This window comes from Vidua macroura, chromosome 6 (genome assembly GCF_024509145.1).
Source record: "Vidua macroura isolate BioBank_ID:100142 chromosome 6, ASM2450914v1, whole genome shotgun sequence".
Lineage (NCBI taxonomy): Eukaryota > Metazoa > Chordata > Aves > Passeriformes > Viduidae > Vidua > Vidua macroura.
In genome coordinates, this window is record NC_071576.1 from 5309134 (window position 1) to 5332493 (window position 23360).

The window sequence follows — 23360 nt, forward strand, 5'->3', positions numbered from 1 at the left end:
ACAGGAACCGCAGCGATCAGCAGGGACCAACAGGGACCAACAGGGACCACAGGGACCAACAGGGACCAGCAGGGACCAGCAGGGACCAGCAGGGACCGGCAGGGACTGGGAGGGACCAACAGGGACCAACAGGGACCAGCAGGGACCAGCAGAGACCAGCAGGGACCAACAGGAACCAGCAGGGACCAACAGGGACCAGCAGGGACCAGCAGGGACCAACAGGGACCAGCAGGGACCAACAGGGACCAACAGGGACCAGCAGGGACCAACAGGGACCAGCAGGGACCAACAGGGACCAACAGGAACCACAGGGACCAGCAGGGACCAACAGGGACCAGCAGGGTCCTGTGACTCAGCTCCTATGTGGGGAGTCACAGGAGCAAATAAAGGGACGTCCAGCTGATGCTCAGGAGAGAAAGGGAGGCAAAACCAAGCAGGGTGAGGTTACATTCCCCAGCAGGAGCAGAACTGCTTGGTTGCTTGCAAGTAGGGCAAGCTTGGATACTCGGGATGACCTGCAAACATCACATCTCCTTGGAAATGGCCTGGATACCAGACCACATATTAACTCCTACTGTAACAGAGCAAAGTGCCAAGGGCTTCATTTTCCTACTCAGAACATAAACAAAGGACACCCTGGCTTAAGTGTAGCATTTAAAAGAGGTGGTGTACACTCCCCAACAATGCACCCACCCAGCTGGTTTTATAGTAGGGGGATATGTATTCCTGCTCCCAGCTAGAGAGAAGCTCAGCTAGAGCATGGCCTTCAGATTTTATCCATCCCAGTTTCATAACTAAGGGATACAGCTGACTAATTTCTCAATTTGCAGATTAGAGGAAGTTCAACCCCAGCTTAATCGGCTGCTGCGAGGGGTCAGGAGACAGAGTAGCTCGTAAACAGTGTGAAATTAATGAAAGTATTTAGCATATTGTGCATGCAGTTTTCCATGTCTGCAATCCAAAGAAAACAGAAAGGGGAGTCCAAAAGCCCTCCAAGCAATTGTCAAATATGTTCTTGGAAAAATCAAAATAGGAATGCAGCAGGGAAAATTCAACAATGTGCAGACTGTGAGGGATTAGATTCACCCTTCCCAAGGATAGTCCTGGGACAGAGAAGGGTTTTGAAATGGGCTTTTGCCAATCCATGGCCCATCCGAACTCAAAGAACAAGAGAAGAGACCTCAGTGGAGCTCTGCTGGCTTGCAGTGGCCAAGGGTCCAGGTCTGCCACCCCACATGTCACCCTTGGCACTCACAGCAGGGCACAGCCCATGCAGGGCTGGCAGAGATGTTGTGCATGGCATTGGTCTTACTGGAGAACTCCAGCAGAGATTTTTCAAAGCAACAACAGAGGCCGAATTCTGCAAAAAGGAGGTAGTAAATATCTGTGGTAAATATTTCTTCTTTGTTTAGACCTCCTTTCAAAACACATTTAGGGCTTAACAATAGGCTTCATATTTTTTTCAGGATTCAAATAAATGTTTTCATCCACTCCACCCAGTTAAGGTTTGCTGGAGTTTCTGCTGTGAAAAAAGACTCTATTTTGTGAGGATAAATGGAACAGCAGATTGTATTTGGGGCAGACTGTATTAGAGTACTTAGGAATGAAGGCTCAGCAGCACAGTTTGACTTCTGGAAAACTACACTTAGGAAATAAATGTTATTCAGCAGGGCTGCACACCTCACAGCTTCTAACCAACAGCAAAGCACAGCAGAGTTTTCTGTCAATACCTTCACCCCTCTATCCTACAAACCTCTGTGTGCCATTCCCATCCTCCACTTGACTACAATCTCCGTGTAATCCTCTACAACTGGACCTCCTGATAAGTGTCCACTGGTTTCCCAAGCCCTCTGTAGACCAATCACCATCACAAGCTGGAGACTGGCTGTTTTCAAACCCATTCACCTTTTACAGCCTGGATGGTGGCAAATGTCCACCTTTGTCCTTGGGCACAGCTGCTCAGTCCTGCTGAGAGGCCCATTGTGTGCAGACAGGCAGAGCACAGCAGCTCACAGGGCCAGGATGGCACCTTCACAGCGCGTGGCACTGCCCAGGATGGTTGGAGAGGTGGCTCATCCATAATGAACTGCTGGCTACGGCCTGCTTTCAACTGCCCACAGCATCTCTCCTAGCAATTTCCCATTCTCTCTCTATCTGAACATCCTGCTTTGCCTCCACATCATCTGGAGCTCTCTCATCCCCACTGTGGTTGTGGTCAGGTGGGGTTGGGCTCTTTCTCCAGGCAGCAGCTGACAGAACCAGAGGACACAGTCTGAAGCTGTGCTGTATAGGTTGGATATTAGGAAGAAGATTTTACAGAAAGGTTGACAAAGTTCTGGAATGGCTGCCCAGGGAGGTGGTGGAGTCACCATCCCTGGGTGTGTTTAACAAAGCCTGGATGTGGCACTGGGTGCCAGGGTTTAGTTGAGGTGTTACGGCTGGGTTGGACTTGATGATCTTGAAGGTCTTTTCCAACCCAGTGATTCTGTGATTCTGGTGGGAATACCCACCCCACATCACACTCTGTCCTCATACCACAGCATTCAACAGAGGGAATTTCTCCTGAGAAAGTCAAGGCCTGAGGAATGCAAAGTGAGCCCCACTTTGAGCACCACCAGCATGCCCTCAATGCCAGCAGCTACTGACTGAAATAGATAATGGTGCTTCGTTTTTCCTCTCCTGCCTTGCTCAAGAGTTGTGACAACCTCAGAGTGAGCAGAACAGCAGGAGAAGTGCACAGTGCCCATGGAAATTAGGCCAGAAAATAAACAAGCCAACCCACAGTAGGAGAGATGTGGCCAGACATTCTTGCTCTCCTCCCTCTGCCTTGGTCCAAACCAGCTGATGCGAGCTGGGTCCCACCACTGTGCAACTGGGAGCAGCAGATGCATGGCCAAACCCTTTTTCCCCTGGAGAAATCAAGACTTCAAGTGTTAATCAGGTTTTCCACCCATGAGCTGATAGGCCAGCACAGGAGCAAACATCAGCACTTTTGTCACCACCTTGCCCTTATTCTGTTATCACCACCCCTCTGCACAAAACGCTGCCGGCAAAGAGTGCCAGGTCCAAGAGAAAACCATTCCTCATCTCTGAGGATGGGGAAAAGAGGGACAAAGACAGGAAAAGAGATGTGCACAGAAGAGGTGGCTGTCCCCATTCCAGTTGCTTGGTCAAATCACCTCACAGAAAACTCATCCCTGCACCTTCACATTTCTCCTGAGTTTCAGCCCAGCTTTTCACTCCTGTAAGACAAGAAAAAAGCACTCCATTGCCAGATTATTTCTCCTTGAAACCAGCAGCAGCTTCACCTGTGCAAATCTCTGCTTTACACTGTTAAAAATTGGCCTTTGTAGCACAAATAAGGGATACAGGAATTCCCTGCTGCACTGCCAGAATTGAAGAAGGCTGAGATTTGGGGTCTTGATAGCTGATTGAGTGAAAAGCTCACACTTGATCGATCCCAATGTTTGGAAGTTTCTGCCAAATTCAGCCAATTATTTTAGCTAAGAAAGATTTTGTTGCTCAGTGGTTGTGGCAGACGGTACTGCAATTTATGTGCAGTGTCTTTCCCAAGCTGACTTTTCATAAAAGTAATAAGTAGTTTCCGAAGTGAAGTGAAAGGAAATGGCAGGGAGAAAATTGAACACCTGGGATTTAATAAAAACAAGTTTTTATTTGGTTTGTTTGTTTGTTTTCCTGAGGAAAGTGAAAATTCCTAGTCTCAGGAAGAAATACATGTATTTTATTTCATTAATTCACTCTGTGAACCAGAAAGAGTGAATGGACTTACACAGCAGAGCAATAGGAAAGGCAGCTGGGTTTGAGAAGCAACCCAGGCCCTTTGTTGGTGCAGAAATGCCTTGAGGGCCAGCAGCCAACTTTTAAAATAGCTCTAATTACCTTTATAGCTATAATGGGAAAACAGGTGGAACAGTCAAGAACAGTAGGTAGAAGAATAGTAGAGAGAATGGTGATAAAACTGAGTCTTAAAAGTCAGAATTACAGGAAAAGTCTGGCTGGAGGGGACCTCTGGAGGGTTCCAGCCCAACCCCTGCTCAAAGCAGAGGCATTTCAAAGCTAGCTCAATTTCCCTTCTATCCACCCTTGGCTGAAGAGAAGGAATAATCTCTTCTCAGCTCCCTGGCTGAGCCCACACTGCTCATTCCAGCCCGTCTTACTGACCACCAGAACCTCTGCACATCACCCAAGCAAAACAATTGCACCATGTGTTTGCAACATACCCAAGTATGTTTGAGTGAATAAATGCGTTATTCAGATTATGCTAGCAAAGTTTTCATGAATTTTAAATTACAGAGAATCCAATTAAAACCGAAGAAAGACCCTAAAAAATTCTAATGCTATTCACTGCCTGAGTAGGAAGTGATTTGCTTTCAATGCCCTGTAATGTAGAGGTTTGGCTTTCTTTCAGTGACCCACATGGCACCAGGGACACGGAGCACGGATGTGACAGGAGGGTGACTCAGGGCTGGAGCCCTCTCAGGTGTGTTCACAACACCCACAGCTGTGCCATATCCTCTCCTCAGATCCCCAAAATATGGGTGGTGTTGCACCTGGGGGTCCCTAAAATGTGGGAGCATCTTTTATTGCAAAGGTGACGTCCAGCTGGAGGGGAGCATCCTCAAGACAGCCTCAAGAAACCCCCAGGTGGAAAATGGCAAAAGAACTTCTATGAATTCCTCAGAAATCATGTTGTTGCCCCATGGGATAAGGATGTTAACTATAGCCCCACTCAAATCCCAGCATTTGAATGTCAGGCTGTATGGAAGTTTGTATCAGCATTCCACACAATTAAATGAAAAAATACCCACAGTCCAACATCACTTTAATATCAGGTTTTGTACCATTGGTCTGTGAAAGAAAACACAAATATTTTGGAGAAAGCATAACAATTTGCTGTTATAGCTACTCAAGGTTACATAAAAAGCATATTTTCCCTTCTAAGTGGGGAAAACAATGATACCTCAAAGCCATAAAACAGAAGTCTGGGGATCTGTTTAAAAAATGGATTTTGTGCTTGGCTTTTCATGGTGGTTGATGTGGGAAAGTGTATTCCTGCAGCTGAAAACATCTTTGAGGTTACCAAATCTCTCAAGCAAGAACTGCACCACCAGCCACAAGCAGAAATAAAGGAACATTATTCTAGTTAATGGCACCCTGCTACCAGCTCAACAAGATTTTACAGTGGTGAGAACATAAGCTAAAATCTTCTTATCATGAAGTGGCCAGAGTTTGCCTCTCTAAATAAAATCCTTTCTGTAATAGGGATGTAGCATTCCCAGACCAGCAACTGGGAAAAGATTTGGGCATTCCCAGAACTTCAAAATCTGAGACCATCTAGGCTGAGTCAGCAAAGCAGAGAATATCAAGATCATTTTAAGCATGCACAGAGTTCTATTTGAAACCTTATTTTCCTTCATACATACAGCCTAAGATCTGTAAATATTGAAAAACATGAAAATTGGGTCTTCATATTTTATGAGAAAAATACTGGTCCAATCAAAAAGGAAACAACCATCTGGCACCACACGTTCCAGCTGTTTTCCTAACCATTCTCCATTTTTTCTTCCCAAATGTGAGATTTCTGTGTACTCAAAGAACTGCCATGATCCCCTCTTGTTTATCTATGCCCAGCTTCAGATTTCCAAGCCTGTTATTTCTTTTTCTTTTTTCTTCCTTAATCTGTCATTCCTTTGGTAAGTGAATCTATTCAAAAAACAATGTTGTGTTTTGGAAAGAATTTGATTTTGATTATGTTTGTTGTTCAAGGGGTTGTGGCTGGCTTGGCAGTGTGTTTGAAAAGACAGTTTGTTAATAATTTAAACCAACACATAGACCAAGGAATTTTGGAAATAACCATGCCACCACAATGAATTTACAACATTCACTTGAGCTGGGAAACAATCATTAGTGTTTGGAATGGTGGAATCATAGCTGGAACAGAAAATAACATGTTGTACCTGTTGAGTCACTTTCCAAAGAGATAATCTCATTTTTGTACTCTATTAAAAAAAATTGTGACTTCAGCAATCAAGTAGGTCAAGTATCCTGGACTGGTACAACTGTACTGACCTTTACAGTGAAAAAAATGAAGATTATTTTTCAATCCAGGCAGGTCATTGACTCTATCTTACATCATCATCAGCCTTTACTGCTAGGCAGAGGGAAGATCACATATGTCATGTTTTATATTCATGAAACACACCTTTAAATCCAATGAAATGGTACTTCAGAGAAGGCTCTCCCGAAATCTGGTGTGGCTGTGTGCTTTAATAGTCTTCAGGAAACACAAAGGTTTTTTGTCCCCAAACTTAATAAACAAAGTTCCATGAGAAAATTGTCACACAAACCAGTGTACCACAAATGGCAAAAGCTACCCATCTCCTCTAGCTGGAACCAGATGACCTTTTAAGTCCCTTCCAACCCAAGCCTTTCTATGATTTTTGGAGATCTTTTGATCCCCATTAATGCTGGATGCAGGATGAGACCCAGAGACAGGCAGAGGATGTGGCACTGGAGCAGCTATATTGGAGCTGCAACACCCACTCTTGTTCTGAGGTGAGAATTACAGCCACCCTCATGCCCAGGAGAAACCTAAACATACCACAAACACAAAAATCCCCAAGATCCCAACTTCCAGCAGAGCTAAGAAAGCAAATGGATCAGCCTTTCCTGAAGAGGATTCTGACTTCACCTAATAAAATTCCCACATGCTGCTGCCAACCAAGTGTATCTCACAAGTGAATCTTAATGGTTTTTTCTTCATTTTGTTACAGGGGAGATGATACAGAAGTGGTGAAGGGGAGGATTTAAATGAAATGTGGATGTGGCACTTGGGGACGTGGTTAATAGTGGCCTTGGGAGTGCTGGGGGAATGGTTGGGCTCAATAATCTTAAAAGCCTTTTCCAGCCTCAAAGATTCTGTGATTCTATGACTCTATTGTTCTATTACACACTTTATATTCGCTAAACCCATGTATCATTTTTTTGTTGATACTTGAGAAATGACTTTTTCCTGGCAAAGAAATGTTTGCCAAGGCCAATGACAAATGTGTTATGTATCAGCACTGAGAGAAAATGAGCCCTGAAATTGGCACAATCAAGTGTGCATAAGAGATGTGTTTGCTCATGCCTCCAATCAAGGATCCTCATTAAATAATCATGTGACTCATACAAGAAGCTACAATTAAGCAGCACAGCTCACACTTCTAATATCCATGAGCAGCCCATATAGCCCAAGTACAAAGGGAGTAATTTCCAAATTTGACTCACAAGCTGGTCTGATGAAATGCTGTTTTCTCACCAATATTAGCACAGTTGGGAAGAGGTGCTATATTTCTCCAAACAATGCTCATTGATTATTCCCTTGCCCTTTCAGAGCATGGAAAATTTTTACTTGAAAGAATTGACTAGAAAAATTCATTTCTATAAAACTGAAATTTTTTCTATTTTTTTAAATTGAATTAAAACTGCTTCAAAGCAAATAGAAAACATTGGAACCAAGTGTTAGGTATTTAATATTTCAACTCTTTTTCTCTGATGTCCTTCTCATTGCTTTCACTGCTTCATCCCAGGTACATAAGGGACACCTTTCACTATCCCAGGTTGCTCCAGGCCCAATCCTTTCTGTCTTTGGACACTTTCAGGGATGGAGCAGCCACAGCTTCTCTGGACAACCTGTGCCAGGGTCTCATCACTTTCACAGTGAAGATTTCTTCTTAGCATCTAGTCTGAATTTCCCCTCTTTTAGTTTAAACCCATTCTCCCTTGTCCTACCACCTATCTGTAAAAAGTCACTGTCCCTCTTTTATATAAGCTCCCATTAAGAACTGGCAGGTCACTGTGAGGTCACCCAGAGTCTTCTCTTCTCCAGAGTGGAGAACCCCAAATCTCTCAGCTGAGGTGTTCCAAGCAGTGCTGGGCTTTAAAATTCACTGTAAGCCTGTCAGAAAACAATCAATCTCTTACTAAAGTAAACTATCAGGTTTGTCTTCACAGTCCACATTTATAAATGCACTTTTCCCATCTTCCCTTTATGTTTGCAACCTTACTAATTAAATCAGTTTAATAAGACTGTAGTTGCCATATCTTTTTCCATTTCCTCCTTCCTTGGATGCAGGCATGATGCTTTTAGTATCCAACTATCACTGCACACTTTATCTTCTATAATTTCTCTCTGCCAAGCCTGCATTTATTAAAAATCCTTGTAATTATTTTGTGCTCAAGTTTGCTGTTTGTCCAACTTACTGAATGCTAAGTTGAGATTTGTCTGCAGGAGTAAATTCACCCACTCCCCCTAAGGAAAGCTGGGCTTTCCTTGCAAAATACACATAAAGTTATTTTTCTTTAAGAAAATAAATAATCACCTTAAAAAGAACTGAACCACAAAAATATCAGCCATTCCTACTTTTCTGTGACTTGTGGTTGATGCACATTTTCAAAGAGGAAGAGAAACTGCTGGTTTGTACCAGGCAGGAACCAAAGTAAGATGGGAAAATTAAAAAATTAGTATTTCCTGCAGTATTTCTTGCTGCCATCCCTCACCTCAGCTTATAGATTCACCAAAAACAGGGCCAGAAAGACCTGAAAGACCTGATTCCATCACTGGCCCCAGGCAGCAGCATCATTTCCTTTGCCATCTAGGTGATGTTCCTCTGCACTGCCCACTCCAGCACCTGGGCTAGAGCCACCACCCGTCTGGCAACCTGTGTTTCTCTGTCCAGCATTCTCCCAAGGTTTTTTCCAAATCTTTAATCTGAATGTTGCAGCTGAAGCCACACTGATTTCTGGAGATTAGGTTGAGTCAGGCTCTTTGCTTGGGCTTTCATGAACTCAAAGCACTCACAGACCGCTCTTGTTCGATGCCCCAGTGATTCTCACTTTTAGCTTAAACAGAATTCACAGAATTCACAGAATTCACAGAGGGACTGGGTTGGAAGAGACCTTAAAGATCATCGAGTCCAACCCATGCCCTAACACCTCAACCAAACCATGGCACTGAGTGCCACATCCAGGCTTTTTTTAAACACACCCAGGGATGGTGACTCCACCAACTCCCTGGGCAGACAATTCTAGAACTTCCAGAATCAGAACAAGCCTGGTTCTTTTAATCTCTCCTCCTAGGCTGTATTTCCCTGACATCTGATCACTCTGGTCCCTCTCCTCTGGGTTTTGCTCCTGATGTGTTGTGCTCCAGACTGGACACCATGCTCATCCCCAGGCCATTTATTGCATCTTGCACATAAAAAACACATCACTACATCTCAGCCTGGAATCTTCTGCTTAGCAACAGCAAAACAGCACAAGATTTGGGTTTGGCTTGTGATCCCAAACACCCCAGTCCTTCCCTGATGGATTCATCTGGGGTTTTCCATCCCATGTTTAGGAAGCTGGCTCTCCCTTCTGAGCTTCCCTGTCCCTGCATGACCTCCTCCTGGATGTTTACACAGGTGGCCAAGATCATTCTGCTTTTTCATGGTCTTCCTTGTGGTTTCCCAGTGCTAGATGTAGGAGCTGGGAGAGCTCAGCCAGCCTCCAAGGGTCTGGAGAGTGAACCCAGCACATGAGGCAGGTCCTGCTGTAGCCCAGCACTCCTCCAGGTACTACTCACGTGGTGAAAGGCTCAACACATCTGTCTCTGCTTTGAAGAATGGGGATTTCAAGTCCTTTCAATTGACTGAAAGAAATTACTGAGAAACAAAAATGCATTCAAAAGCTTTTTTTAAATGCAATTATGTTAATTGCTCCAATTGAACAAAGGGTGGAGGGAGATGGTTTTGCAGGCAAACTTCGCCTCCAGATCTTGTGAGCACAGGAGACATGGACCAAAAGATGTCTGCTGAATTTATAAACTTAACCCCCACCACTACATCCCTTCATAAACTGGTGAGAAATCCATCGCTTGAGAAATCCAAACTCTTGAGAGTAGCTGGGATTTCTTTTCTTGCTCTCCATTTTTCCCTCCATGCTGACTTCCTCTCCTCCCTGGACTGACACTCCTGTGTAATTTACACAATTTTACCCTTCTGCCTACACTGATTTTTAGTGTAGCTCATTTCTCCTGTCAGTTTCACCAGGCACCAGGAGCAAACACCCCTTTCCCTCTCAACTTTATGTTGGACAAGGTTAGAAACCAGCTTCTTTATTTAATCTTCTCAGAAACTGCCTTGTGCCTGGCACAGCAGAGCAGTTGTAACCAAAAATCTGAGTGAGCAATTCTGCAGATTCTTTGCTCAACATGGTGTTTTGCTCACATCTGGCTCCTTGTTTCTAAAAGTTACAAAAGCCTGGGATACCTGGTGCTGGAAGCAGGCAGGAGCAGAAGACTCCTGGTAAGATTTGGATTTTACCTGCCCTAGCAATTGCTGCCATCCAGCTGAATGGGACTGAGATTGGTTGAAAACTTCTGGAACAGACAATTTTTTTTTTTTTTTCTGAAAAGCTGACTAAAACAAGCAGCACAGCAAATCTGAGGGAGCAGTTGTTGTTGCAGCTCCAAGTTCAGGGTCAGGAAAGGGAACCTGATGGCTCCTAAAGGCTTCACTTCTCACTCATGGGGAGCTGCATTGCTTTCCTGCTCACACAGCCTGAGAAGGGGAGGGCTTTTCCAAAAGGAAACTCTTGTATAGAGGCTAAGAAGAAAGAGTTTCATTTGCTGTCTTCCCTCACTTTAATTCCCTTGCTGGGCATCAACAGGCAAGTCACATTTCTAAGTGAGTAAAGAAGGAGCACTATATAATGATGTTGACCTGATGGAATGAGTCCAGCAGAGAGCTCCCACAGGTCTGGAATACGTCTACAAACACAGGCTGAGACAGTTGGGGCTGCTCAGACTGCAGAAAAGAAGGCTCAAGGGAGATCTTAGAGCCCCTTCCAGTGCCTAATGGAAAAGAGCTGGAAAGGGATTTTCCACAAGGGTATGCAGTGATAGGACAAGGGAGAATGGCCTTCAGCTGAAGGAGGGTAGGTTTAAGTCAGATATTATGAAGAAATTCTTTACTGTAAGGGTGGTGAGACCCTGGCACAGGTTGCCCAGAAAAGCTGTGGCTTTCCATGGATCCCTGGAAGTGTTCCAGACCAGGGTGAACAGGGTGTGGAGCAACCTGGGATAGTGGAAGGTGTCCCTGTTTATGGCAGGGGGTGGAACTGGGTGGTCTTTAAGACCAATTCCAACCCAACCTGTTCTATAATTTGTGATTCTATGATAATTATTTAAATCCAAGGACCCTGGGCAGCTGCTGGCCTGGGGAACATTTCATGCCTTCCTCACCACAGTGCTGGCAAAGTCATCTGCCAAAAGGAGAAAATAACCTGCTTGGTGATACAGCAAAGAGATGGGCTGGACCAGGAGGCAATTTCATTTCCAGTGACAGAAAACCAAGGTCACAACCCTGTTGACTGCATTAAATAGATGCTCACAAACCCTACTTGCTGTTGCAGTAGCTCTCAGTTTTAATGGGTATTTCCAAGCTCAGAATAAAGTGTGTTTATGTCATTATTCTTCAGACAGAAATGTCAAGGAATAAGTCATAAATGCAGAGTTGAAATTAAGCACACTGATCACAGTGGTTTGTGTCGTTCCTGACATTACCTAGAAGCTGAGCTATTGCAAAAGAAATTCTGTCCTGTGGGAAAAATTCATATTATTTTCAATTTTCTTTTCATCTCAAATCAAGGGGAAACAGAAAACCATTCTATGGAAGAGAAAGCTCCACAGGAAAAATGTCTGGAAATGTTGAAACACATTGCTTCAGCAAATCTACCAAAATCAGTAGAGCTGGCAAATAACACATGGTGTTGCCTCTATTTTGTTGAGCTGGAAGGGTGAATGCCTTTGTAAAACATAACTAAGGATCCTTAATATTAATTTAAAAGTGATAAAGTTTATAAATGCAGGAAAAAAAATAACTATCTTCAGGAGCTAAGAAAAAATAACTGCCCTACATTTTTTCAGAGGAGAGGAATGACTTTTAGGAGTCTCAGCCTGAGAGGCCCGGTAAACTGAGTCACTGATGATGAAGCCAAAACCTGTTTGGAGAAGCCCGGGCACTGCCTGGGCCTCATCAGACCCAGACTGAGTTCAAATGCAGCTCCTGGGGGTTGTTTGTAAAGACCTTCCACCATCCTGTGGATCAGATGTTCCATCAGGAAAATCGTAATAAAGGCATCTTACGCCTCCCCAGAAGGCAACCTGAGGAACAACAGCTTTGTCTTCCCTTCTGTGCTTTTCCCCATCTCTTGGAAAGCAGAGGGAGATGTTGGCAGAGAGCTGGCCAAGGGAAAGCAAATAGAAACACAGACATTATACAGCAAAACTCCAAGCACAAGTCATGCCAAACTCCTAGTTGCAGTCAATGCCGAGTGGATTATGGGCAGGGAAGGGGAAAACTCACTCAGAAAGTGCTGGAAGATGTGGCATTTCCATTTCCAAGATGTTGCTGATATGCTGAAAACTCCCCTTTCTGCTCATTTAGCACAGCTGGAACATTGCAAAAAAAAAATCAAACCCTCCCTGTGACTTTTTTTTTTTTTTTTATTTTGCAAATCAGCACATTCTGCAGCACAGTTTTCTTCCCTTGGCAGGAAGGGAGGTGTCAGGAGCTACCATCCAGCTGTGGTGACACCTTGTAGGAACAGTCAGAAGAAATTCCTGAAACCTTTATTGCTGAAGCCCAAGCTTTGGCCAGTGTCTCAGAGGGACTGTGCCCACTCTCTAACAGCTGCAGGCAGCTGTCTGCAGGCTGAGGTGGGAAACCAGGCACCAGGTTTTATGCAGATGTCAGACAAAGGGAACAAGCAGTAGAAAATGAAGCAACTGAAGCTGCACTTCTGGGATCAATTCACAGAACCATGTAGAAAATTGGTCACCAGTGCAGATCACACCAGAAATTATCTTGATGACAAAGAAAAAAAAAAAAAAGCTATTCTGTACATCTTCCTACTCTTTAGGGTGCAATCAGGGCACATCTTCAGCATTGCTATTAGCATTCCTCCACCAAAGAAATCCCAGCAAAGCACTGAGCTCTCATTTTCAAAGATGATGCTGGAAAGCTTCCCAGATTATATATTTTCCTCTTTAATTTATACCTCTGAGGATAATGCTAATCAAGGATGCAGTGAAAGTGGTGAGACATCCCCAGACCCAGGCTGATTTATTAACAGTGGTTGCATTATTCTCACTTGGAGAACGACATTAGCATCCCAAGATTCCACAAAAAAAGATCCTGCTTGCTGGTAGGTTATCAAATACAAGCTGACAGTGTACTTGCACAGCAGATATGCATAAGTGCATTGCACAGTATGATTCATCTGCAAAAACATCCAGCATGCTAGAAGCTCAATTTAAAGTAGGTTAGAAGAACGATTCATTAAAAAGCAACAGCAGAGAGAAGGGGGGAAAAAAAGAAGCCCAAACTCTAAAATCCCCTCCTGGGAATGGTTTACTTCTCAGACTTTGTTCAGCCCCCTCTCCTCGGTTTTTAACAGAGTTTGGATGGCACATTTTTACAAGATGTAAAAATACATGTAGCCAGACAAATATTACAAATGCCATCTTCAAGGCCTTGGCAGATCCACGAAATATTCCATGGATTATACATGGTCTGCTTAGCACGTTCAAAGTGGAGGGAGATTGCATTTGTTTCACACAGCATTAATCCCCAGGCCTGGCTCCTCAGCTCTGACCTGAACTTCTACACAGCACCAAATTATAAAGACTAATGTGAAAAGGACTTTGAGGGAAAAAAAAAAATATTCCCAAAATGGCAACTGGCTTTTACTACGATAACTGCTCAGATAATCCTCCCTAATCTCCAGGGGTGTTTTTTTAGGGTAGTGGGGAAAAAAAAAAAAAACAAACCACAACATAAAAAATGTACATGACATGGCAATTCTAAAATAGAATAAAGAACTTTACAGGCTGGAATTAGTGCTTTTGAAATGGAATTTATGTATTTTTTGGAATAAATGTCTTCCTATAAAAGCAAGGGTACTTTTTGAAACAATGCTGCCAGCCAAATGAAGTGAAACATGAATTGATCTGAGAATAATAATTTGAAAATATATGCGCTTATTTCTAATATTTCACTATTTTCATTAATACTATTTTAATCTGTGTATCTCTTGTGGAAAAGGTTGTTTTTTTTTTTTGTCTGATGAGAAACTTCTAAAAAAAATTTAAATTTCAGGAAATTCAGTCCTTTCTCCTGGCAGCAGAGGTAGGTATGCATTTTCATAGGCAGGGGTCCTATTTCATCCCTGTGAAAGTAATCCAGGTTTTACTTAATGACTCCACATCTGTCCATGCAATCAATTAATTGCTTGTTTGACTTTTCAGTCCTGTGTGTGACATATCCTCATTAAACACTCACAGAACTTTTTATGTGGAAAAATAGATACCACCTAAACCACTAAGAATCTACAAAAATCCTCTCTTGCTAGCAACAAAGGTGCTACTTACCAGCCAATTTGCTATGAGGATTTCTTAATTAAAGTGATAAACAGAACTACTGTCCAGAAGTTCTAAACCCATTTTATTTATTTTATTTTATTTTATTTTATTTTATTTTATTTTATTTTATTTTATTTTATTTCTTTTTAATTATTTTATTTTATTTTATTTTATTTCTTATTTTATATTTTATTTTATTTTTTCCCATAAACAATGTGTTCAGAGCAGGTGACTCCTCTGGGATTTTAACTCTCACACATCATCTTGGAGTATCACCTTTGGGCCCAATACCTTTTCTACAAGCCAATTAAGCTCTGAGAATGACAAATTACCAACAGAGACTTTTAAGATAATCAGGAAATTCTGAGGAATCAATTTTTCATTCCACTCCAGTGATAATTTGCTAGAGCAGTAGGGAAATCAGCAAGTACATAAATGCTGCATTATGTCTTTTTTTAAAGAACTGCAAAAGCTGCAAAAGAGAGGAATCAGCCTCAGCTTTAGGTTAGCCCTACATCAAAGGCAACTGCCTCGATTCAAATTTAGTGCACAGCAATGTTGCAGTTTAGAGCATTTGCTCAATGATGTTTACCAAAGCTATAAACCTTTGTAATAAAAGGAAAAAAATACCAAAAAAAACCCCAACCCAGCAAACTGACAAACATGCTACGTCCCTAGAGTGAGCACTAGAGAGAGGATGAAAAAGCCGCAGTACACATTTTTGTAACGTCCATAAGGAGCGGGAGAAGACGTTTCCCATTTTACTAAAATCACCCTGCAAACAACAAATGACTGCTGCTGCTATCACACAGCTGCACCTGTCTCACAGCTTCCAGCTCAGCTGAGGTGCACGTTGCATTTCCAGCGTGTTGCATCGTGCTTCAGTGCTGGAGTCAACAGGAATGAAAACATCACGAAATGCAAAACGTCTCCCCTGCACGTGAGCAGCAAGTGCATCTCTTTTTGCCCCGGCATTAAGGACACCAAGGGAAAGAGCCAATGAAGGCTGATTGGGATTCAGACCCCTCCGTGCTCAGGCAGCCAGGGGGGAGCTGGGAACTGTGAAAGCTCATTCCTCCTCCCACAGAGCACACGGAATGCTGCTCCACAGATCGGGGCAGAGATGAGACACTGCTCCCCAGCCCTGCTGGCTGCAGGTTTCACCTCCCAGCCCTGCCCTGGCCTCGGTGCCTCACACAGGGAGAGGGATGCAGCTGACCTGGATACAGGTGTACACTTGAAGGGTGCTGGCAGATTTAGAGCAACCTTTAAGCTGTGCTCAGGATCCAGCTCTTTGCCTGCCCAGGAGCTTGGCAATAAAACAATTTCCAAGCAGAGCTGCTCTGTTGGTTACATGTGCACCAAAACCTGTGCGGGGTGAGGGAGTCCCCACCTTCCTGAGATGCAAAATGATATTTGTGGGGGGGTAAGCCCCTGCTTAGGGGAGGGATTAGGCCTGTGAATGGCAGAACTCTCTTGCTGATCATGATGCCTCAGGTTTTAGTTTTTATATTTTTCAGATTCTGTGATGCTTTAGTGGTGGGTCTGGGCTTCATATTAGGGGATGGTGAGCTCTCTTCACAGAGCAGGGAGACAAAACAATTCCTTCTCCAGCTGGGGACCAAGGAGAAATGATCCAAATCTCAGGCCCAAGAGCACAAACAATGGTGGACTGAAGAGAGAAAACAAGGATGGGGCTTCATAACCTAAAGCTGTAATTGGACAATTAACTCCAATATGCAAATGGAGCAGAACTTACAAAAGTGTGAGACCCCATGACCAGCTGTCCGTTTTGTGACCATTTTGGTTCATCTTTGGTGTAGCCCTGGCTGGGCTCTTGTGGATCCATTGAGGCCTTTTAATAAATCCCTGCTTTATTCTTTAACTCTGTCCAGCCTCTGTTCTAGGTCAGCCTTCACAAGGCATCAATCAGAACCCTTAAATGCAGTCTGTCCCTCCAGCAGTTCTTCCACAGGTGCCCCTGAGTGTTTTGGGAGCTTTTGGGACCTGACATCCAGGCTCAGCAGGAGAACATCAGCAGGAACTCAGATGGCTCAGGCTGCCTGCAGCCCTTCTGTGCACAGCTGTGCTGCAGAGCCTGCCCAGGGTGAGGATTTTTGTTTGGTCATGCAAACAGTGACTAATGCAGTGCAGGGAAAGCTGGGGATGTAATTTGCATCTGTAACTTCTGCATTTGTGCCTTTGAAATGTCCATGAGGTCTCTGATGGGGTGAGGGATGGCACCCAGGGCTGTGTTTGGGCTACAAAGCCCCGGCCAGACTTGGTGTTTCCTCCTTCTCAGCCACAGGGCTCACCCAGGGGCACCCACATGTGCACCCAAGACATGGACTGACAATCTGGACAGGGAAAAAAACCCCTCAGAGATGAGAAGCACAAGATCCTGAGGGACTGGAAGCAGGAAAGTTTCCAGCCTGACAAGGCTGCCCCATGCATTTGCTTTTTACTGGCCACAGTTAATAAGTCCCTTCAATGTCTTTAAAGCTGCTGGCAATAAATCAGCCACAGTTCATAAATTCAGCACTGCTGAAAAATAAGACATAACTCATGTCCTGAATGGCACAAAAGAGCCTCGAGCTGACATAACTGCAGGTCTGCAGAGTCACCCCAGTGCAGAAAGCATCTTCCCTGCCCCATGATCTCCTGCACCCACTGCAGCCCTGCATCCAGGATGGGAGCCACTGCTGAGTGAGGGAGATGCTGGGAATGCTGCAGCTGTTAATGGCAATCGTGTCCAAACCACCTCTGAAGAAGCAGCTACCTTGCCTCACACCAGAGCTCACGATAGCAGGAGGCTGTATCAAGGGCAGGCGACTCATAACAGCAATGAAAGAAATATGCAAGGAACTCTTTTATCAGCTGTTATTTAAATAAAGGTGGGGAAGCCCACTCTTAAGGAATATTAAAGCACAAAGCCAATGCTTATGAGGTAACACCTCAATATTTGAAAGTGACAGGCTTATGAAGGATGTAGTCATTTCTAACCATTTTTATTCTCACCTAGAAGCACACGATAGATCAAAATAAACAACAGCAACATGATTATGATTTTCATTCAAAGTTTTTGATCTCTTTAAAGGTTAATTTTCACAGTGCTGTAATGAGATGGGTAAGTGCTGGTGCTTCCATTTTGCATGCTAGTGTCTTGAAGCAGTCTGGTCTAATGGGTAATAAAGCCAATTTATACATTATATATCTTCCACCTCATTTATCCCTAAATTAAACAAAGCATGCTCACCTTTATGCATATGCTTAAGACCATGCTAATTTTAATAACAGTTAAGAATGTGCTTATGTTCCACAAAATTAGAATCCTAAATACTTCACTGAAACAAGGAGGACTGCAATAGGTGATTAAGGTCCTCTCTGTTTCAAGCTTTGCCTTGCAGGTGAGTGCCAGGAATTTATTCTCACTGTTGAAGGTACGAGGTTTCTTGGAGGAATAGATTGACCATAAATCAGAAATGTCTTAAAAAACAAGAACATTAAATGGGAGGTGTGCTCCTGAGTGCTGAATCATGCCAACTCTACAGCTTCTCCTAAATTAGAAAACTAATTACAAATAATTTTTCATTATTTGAAACATGGTTTGCTCTGTGGAGGCCACCTTCTCTTTTGAAAAAAAAACCCAAACAAACAACCTAAGAAAAACAACAACCCCCAGAATTTTGTAAGCAGTCCTGATTTAGAAGTAAGAGAATAGCACATGAACAACAGATATAAATGCTACATTAAAAATGAAAAATCTTAGTGTGTACTTGGCCCATTTTACAGGTACCAACTACTAAGGAGGGAGAGTGAGGGAAATTCCAAAAAAGTCACCCATTTTAAAAACTTCATTCCTTGTTGATGATGTTGACCTGCAGCACAACTCCTTTGTTGTTTCAGGAACTTTGAGCTAAAACTCTTGTGCATGAAATAATTAGATCTCGGGGTCAACTCGGGCCTCAGGACTGAAAGCAGAGCCTAACTCTAGTCCTGAGCATCCTTGGGCCAATCCAGGCCACGCAGCTGGGCCAGGATCCCTCGTGGCAAGGTGTGTGAATGATGAACAGACCTGTGGGATCTGCCCAGACTTTTCTGGGAGGATTGAAACAGAGGCAGGCGTTCTCTGGGGTTGCTGTCCCCAGACAGACTGCTACCAGCACAATACAGGTTTTATGGTAAAAATAAGGCATAAAATATGTCACTGAGTGGCATTTCCAGAGCTGAAGGAAAAAGGAGACTGATGTGCCTCCTGGGACCCCTGTAGCACTGAGAGATAATGAAGCACCCAGCCCAGGGGAGATTCACAGCCCAGAAAATACTGCAACTCACAAAACCCAAAGCCTGCAGTAACTGGGACATCCAAAGCCTCTCCCCTCCACACCATTCTCCTCCTCCCCAAACTCTCCCCCTCAGTTCCTCACCTATAAATAAAACATTTCATTACTGAGTGATGAAGATTAAAATAAGGCAGGTGAGTCACCCTCCCTGGTACTACTTTGCTCTTTCATCTGCCTCATCCTCTTCCTCAACCCAGTTGCAGCCCTGAAGGCTGAAGAAAATTCATCAGTGTGGCAGTAAAAGCAGACAGAACTATCTGCAGCCCTGTGAGGAGCAGGGAAAAACCAGCTGCATTTTGATCTGTGTGGAGTTGGGAACTACACTGCTGCACAGATTTTATACCAGGAGTTTTAGGCACCTCTGAGAGCACCCCAAATGCAGAGCATTTCTGGAGAAGCCCAAAGGGAGACATTGCTCCAACTTTACCCATGTGAGAATGAAGGATGGTACATCAACAGGATTTTTTTTTTTTTTTTTTGATGGCTAACTGTGGGCTTAGGCTACTTTTTCAAGCTTCATGAGGATTACAAGAACAGAAAGATCCGAGAAGAAATCCGCTTTGTTTCTGTCCCTCTGCAAAATCTGCTTGCACTAACAAAACACCAGGGAATGGGGAGATCTCTGTCCCCTTCACTCACAGCAGTAGATCAGAAGTTGTGAGTGGCTAATCCAGACAGCAGAGAAAAACTAAATTCAGTTCTCTAAATCAGAAAGGACGAAATTGTTGATAGCAGAATTGACATGAAGATATATTCTTCCAAAGTGAGACTAAATCTGGCCCCAGGTGGTTCAATCTGAGCAGGATTGCCTGGCAGTTCAGGACATATTTCCAAACACCTGCTGACGCTCCCCTGTGTCATGCTTAGGTCGATGAATCCACCATATCAATACGTTTCTACAGCAGCTTGAAAAATTAGGATTTGGGTCTTGGCCTTTCCAGTGTGGTGGTTTAGAGCAGCACATTGCTACGGATGTTTGGGGAGAGGGAGATCTTCCTAGAGCAACACCTGGGAAGGGGTGGGAAGGCCACAAAGAGCCAGTTGTCTTGGGGAATCTGCTGCATTTGTCCATGATCTGACACCCCAAGAAGCGTCAGTGCCAAACCCAAGCAGTGCAGACATTCCTGTCCATGCCTACTTCTCTCCACCCAGGTGAACCACGGGGCTCTCAACCTGCCTGAAAACCATCAGAAATCTCTTTCATGCTGGTGCAAAGCTGCCAGCAACTGGGGAGAAACCATAAAGTGACATTCACTGGCGCAGCATTACCAGTGCAAATTGAGGCTTGTGGCAGGAGCACCTCACTGCAATCCCTTGCAGGCAGAGGGTTGGGTTGGAGGGTTAGCTCATGGTGAGAACATCTGGGTACACAGCACATACCTTCAAACCCAGCCTCTACAAACCATGTGAATTAGAAAGGGGTTTTGAAAAGGTCTTTACTTAAAGCACTGACATTACAGATTATCCTCATCATGGAGCAGTAGGAGCCAACACCCCTCAGGGTCTTCTGTCTTATTTCTGCCCCTATCAGAGCACAAAACACTCCTGGGATTTGGTCTCCTACTGCTCCTCAGAAGGCAGAGGCTGTTCCTCAACTCATCTGCCTCACCCAAGCAGCTTTGAGTCCCTCACTGGCACACACCAAATGGGTGCTGTTATTCCCACGAGCACAGGGCTTCCACGCCACTGAGGCACCCCAGGGGATCCCAGCCAACCCCTGGATGCTGTTCCAGAAGGGTTCCCACAGGCCATATTCACCGTCCCATCATGTCCCCGTAGCCATGTCCCAGTTACTCATGCCATGCCCTGTGGCACTGCCCTCCTCTCCTTTGGGCAGCTGGACCCCACATGTGACCTGACTTTGGAGGCAGCTGGAAATGGGCCAGGATTTCCAGGGATGTCCTGACTGCTGTGGCCTGTCTGAAGGCCTGGAGTGAGCATGAGCTGGCAGCTCTCTAATCTCAGCTGCATGGACATGGGGGCGTAACACCACTGATATATCACCCTGCAGATACCCACCCATGCACCAGGCTGCATGAAATCTCCCAGATCCCTACACAGGAATCACCATTTGTATGAGTTCCTGGCTTTTCCCTGCTATTTTTCCCTGAAGAACACGTCCAGCATGGAGGTACAGTCCATTCTACCATTTTGCCATTTCACTGGAGGAAACCATATGTATTTATCCTGGGGAACACCTGTTAGCTTGTGTAATATTTTTGGAAATAATTCCTCTCAAGGGATTTTAATCACTGTTGGTGCATAAAAATAAAATAACAGAATCTGTGACCAGATGGTGTGTTGGGTGACATGGGGCTCTCTTCTCCAACACGTAATTCCTCACCAGCCCTTCAGGACCACTTCCCTCACGAGTCCTTGCAAGAGCTGCCTGCAAGGTCCTCTCACCCTGAACCAAATTCATTTTTGGGAAGGAGGAAAACTTTGAGGCATTTGAGGAAGAGAGAAATTTTCAGCAAAATTCAGGGGCCAAAGAAAAAAAAAAAAGAAAGAGAAACAGCCTTATCCCCGATCAGAAGTTACTGGAGTTGATCTTCATTGGAGCCCTGCAAGAGGAGAGGCTGATGTGGGATCTGCAGCTCCCTGTTGCCCTGACTTTGCTTAAGAAATCTCTGAGTTTTCCACTCCTCGTGGGAATTTTTTTCTGCAGTCTTAATCACTGCTGATTTTGGTTGATCCAAAGAATGGGGAGTGAAATCCATTGCTTTTCATCATTCAGAAACCACTCACCAGGTTTTGACACAAAGCCAACTTGGCTCAAAGCTGGGCCCACAGCCAGCTTGAAAATATTCCTGAACCTTTCAACAATCCCTGGCTGATTTTCAAACTTAAAACAAAAGCCAAGATCAGGGAAAGTTTGCAAATTTTTAGGTTGTATAAGAAAATATCTGCACAACCTGTGATAAATTCCCCCCATTTGTTTTCAGTTATTTTTATGCTGAGAGAATCTCCCAGACTCCAGACCCTGCTCTTGCCTCCGAAAGCATAACCATGGATTTCACCAAAAAAAGAAGACCGGTCTGGCAGGTGTGGAGGAAGATACAGGATGTGCTGGGAAGCTACCTGAAAATTATTCTGTCCAATTCACTCCTGTTTGGATGGATTACTCCTTTTCTAAAGTGTCCCCCAGATAGCCCATTGTGCCAGGAGTGTTTGAGTTTATGGCAGACTATGGTGGTGTTGTAATAAAGCTGGAGCTGTGTATCTCCTGCTGGGTCCATTCCTATGGCTTAGGAGCAGGCAGGAATCTCTCTCTGAGCAGGAGAAATAAAGAGTTCTCAGAAAAGCCTGACAGTTTCAGATATTCAACAATATGACAGTCTTCTTATTCAGAAACTTATGAATACTTAGTCACACAGAGAGAACAAGGAAATTATTTACTTCCCCCGGTGAAGGGGGTGGGAGTCGTGGCTCCCTAGGTAGTGTGGAACAGAAATACAGCTGCTGCAGCCACAAACAGAGGGAGACTGCAGGGCTGCACTGCCTGGGATGCTGCTCTGTCTGCCATGGTCGGCCAGACACGCACACAGCCACACAGCAGTTCTTTATGGAACAGGGAAAACAAAACGGGAAATGTTTAAAGCACGTTGCTACTCTTACAGTACTGCTGATTTGACAGTCTGAGAGTTCACAGCCAGCAAACACCAAAAAAATATCTGTATCACTCACTTTGCCTCCACCTTGCCACAGTCTGACTCAAGCAAACAAACACGTCTAAAACCCCTTTGCAGAGGATTCAAAAAGCTAAAAATTTTTCTTTTCATCTCTTTTTCTTTCTTTCTTCTTTCTTCCCTTTTTTTATCTTTTCTTCTTCTCTTTCTTTTCTTTCTGTCTCTCTATTCTGCATTTCCTAAGTGTAAATCTACAGCCATGTCAAGCCTGAAGAAGCCTACATTAATTGTAAGCAGTTTCACAGTGTTTCCATTTAATGGTGATTTACACAGTTTAAGAGACCACCCCTCTTTGTTCTGTACGCTAAGATTCAGCATGGCCATATTTTTATCCATCAGTGAACAAAAAAAAAAAAAGCTCACAAGATTCCTTTCCCCTCTTCTTTGTGTCATTATATTTTTGAGGCAGCCCCACCTGGTGACCACAATCCTGCCCCTCTTCACACACATTCACAGAGCCTGACATTCCCAGCCCTCTGCCTCTGCCTCCAGTAGAAAGTCACGTTTCACACCCCAACACTCAGCTCAGCGAATGAGCAGCACATCAGCAGATGAGCTGCCTGCCCAGAGCTACAAAACAGCAAAACATTTCCCCCATCAGCCGAGGGCTGTTAGATCCTGTTCTACCCCTGAGCTCGGTCACACCCAGCAGACAGACGGGTGGCAGGGGGACATCCACGTCGGGAGCACCCACGGGCACCGACGCACGCTCGGACCCCACGAAACCACGCGTGTGGGTATGAGCAGAACAGCACACTCAGCCACACAGCCTGTGCTGCTCCTGGCCAGCTACTCTTTGTGCTGATTAACTGGAGGGGATTAGAAGGGACTCAGCCCAAAAACGCAGTTCCTAATGCTCCT

At 44.3% G+C, this 23360-nt stretch overlaps 1 protein-coding gene across 1 annotated transcript in view; it reads right to left on the reverse strand.

Annotated features, from left to right (window-relative positions):
- Positions 1 to 23360, reverse strand: part of RTN1 (reticulon 1) — a 118112-nt gene that overhangs the window by 92937 nt on the left and 1815 nt on the right. The window lies entirely within an intron of this gene.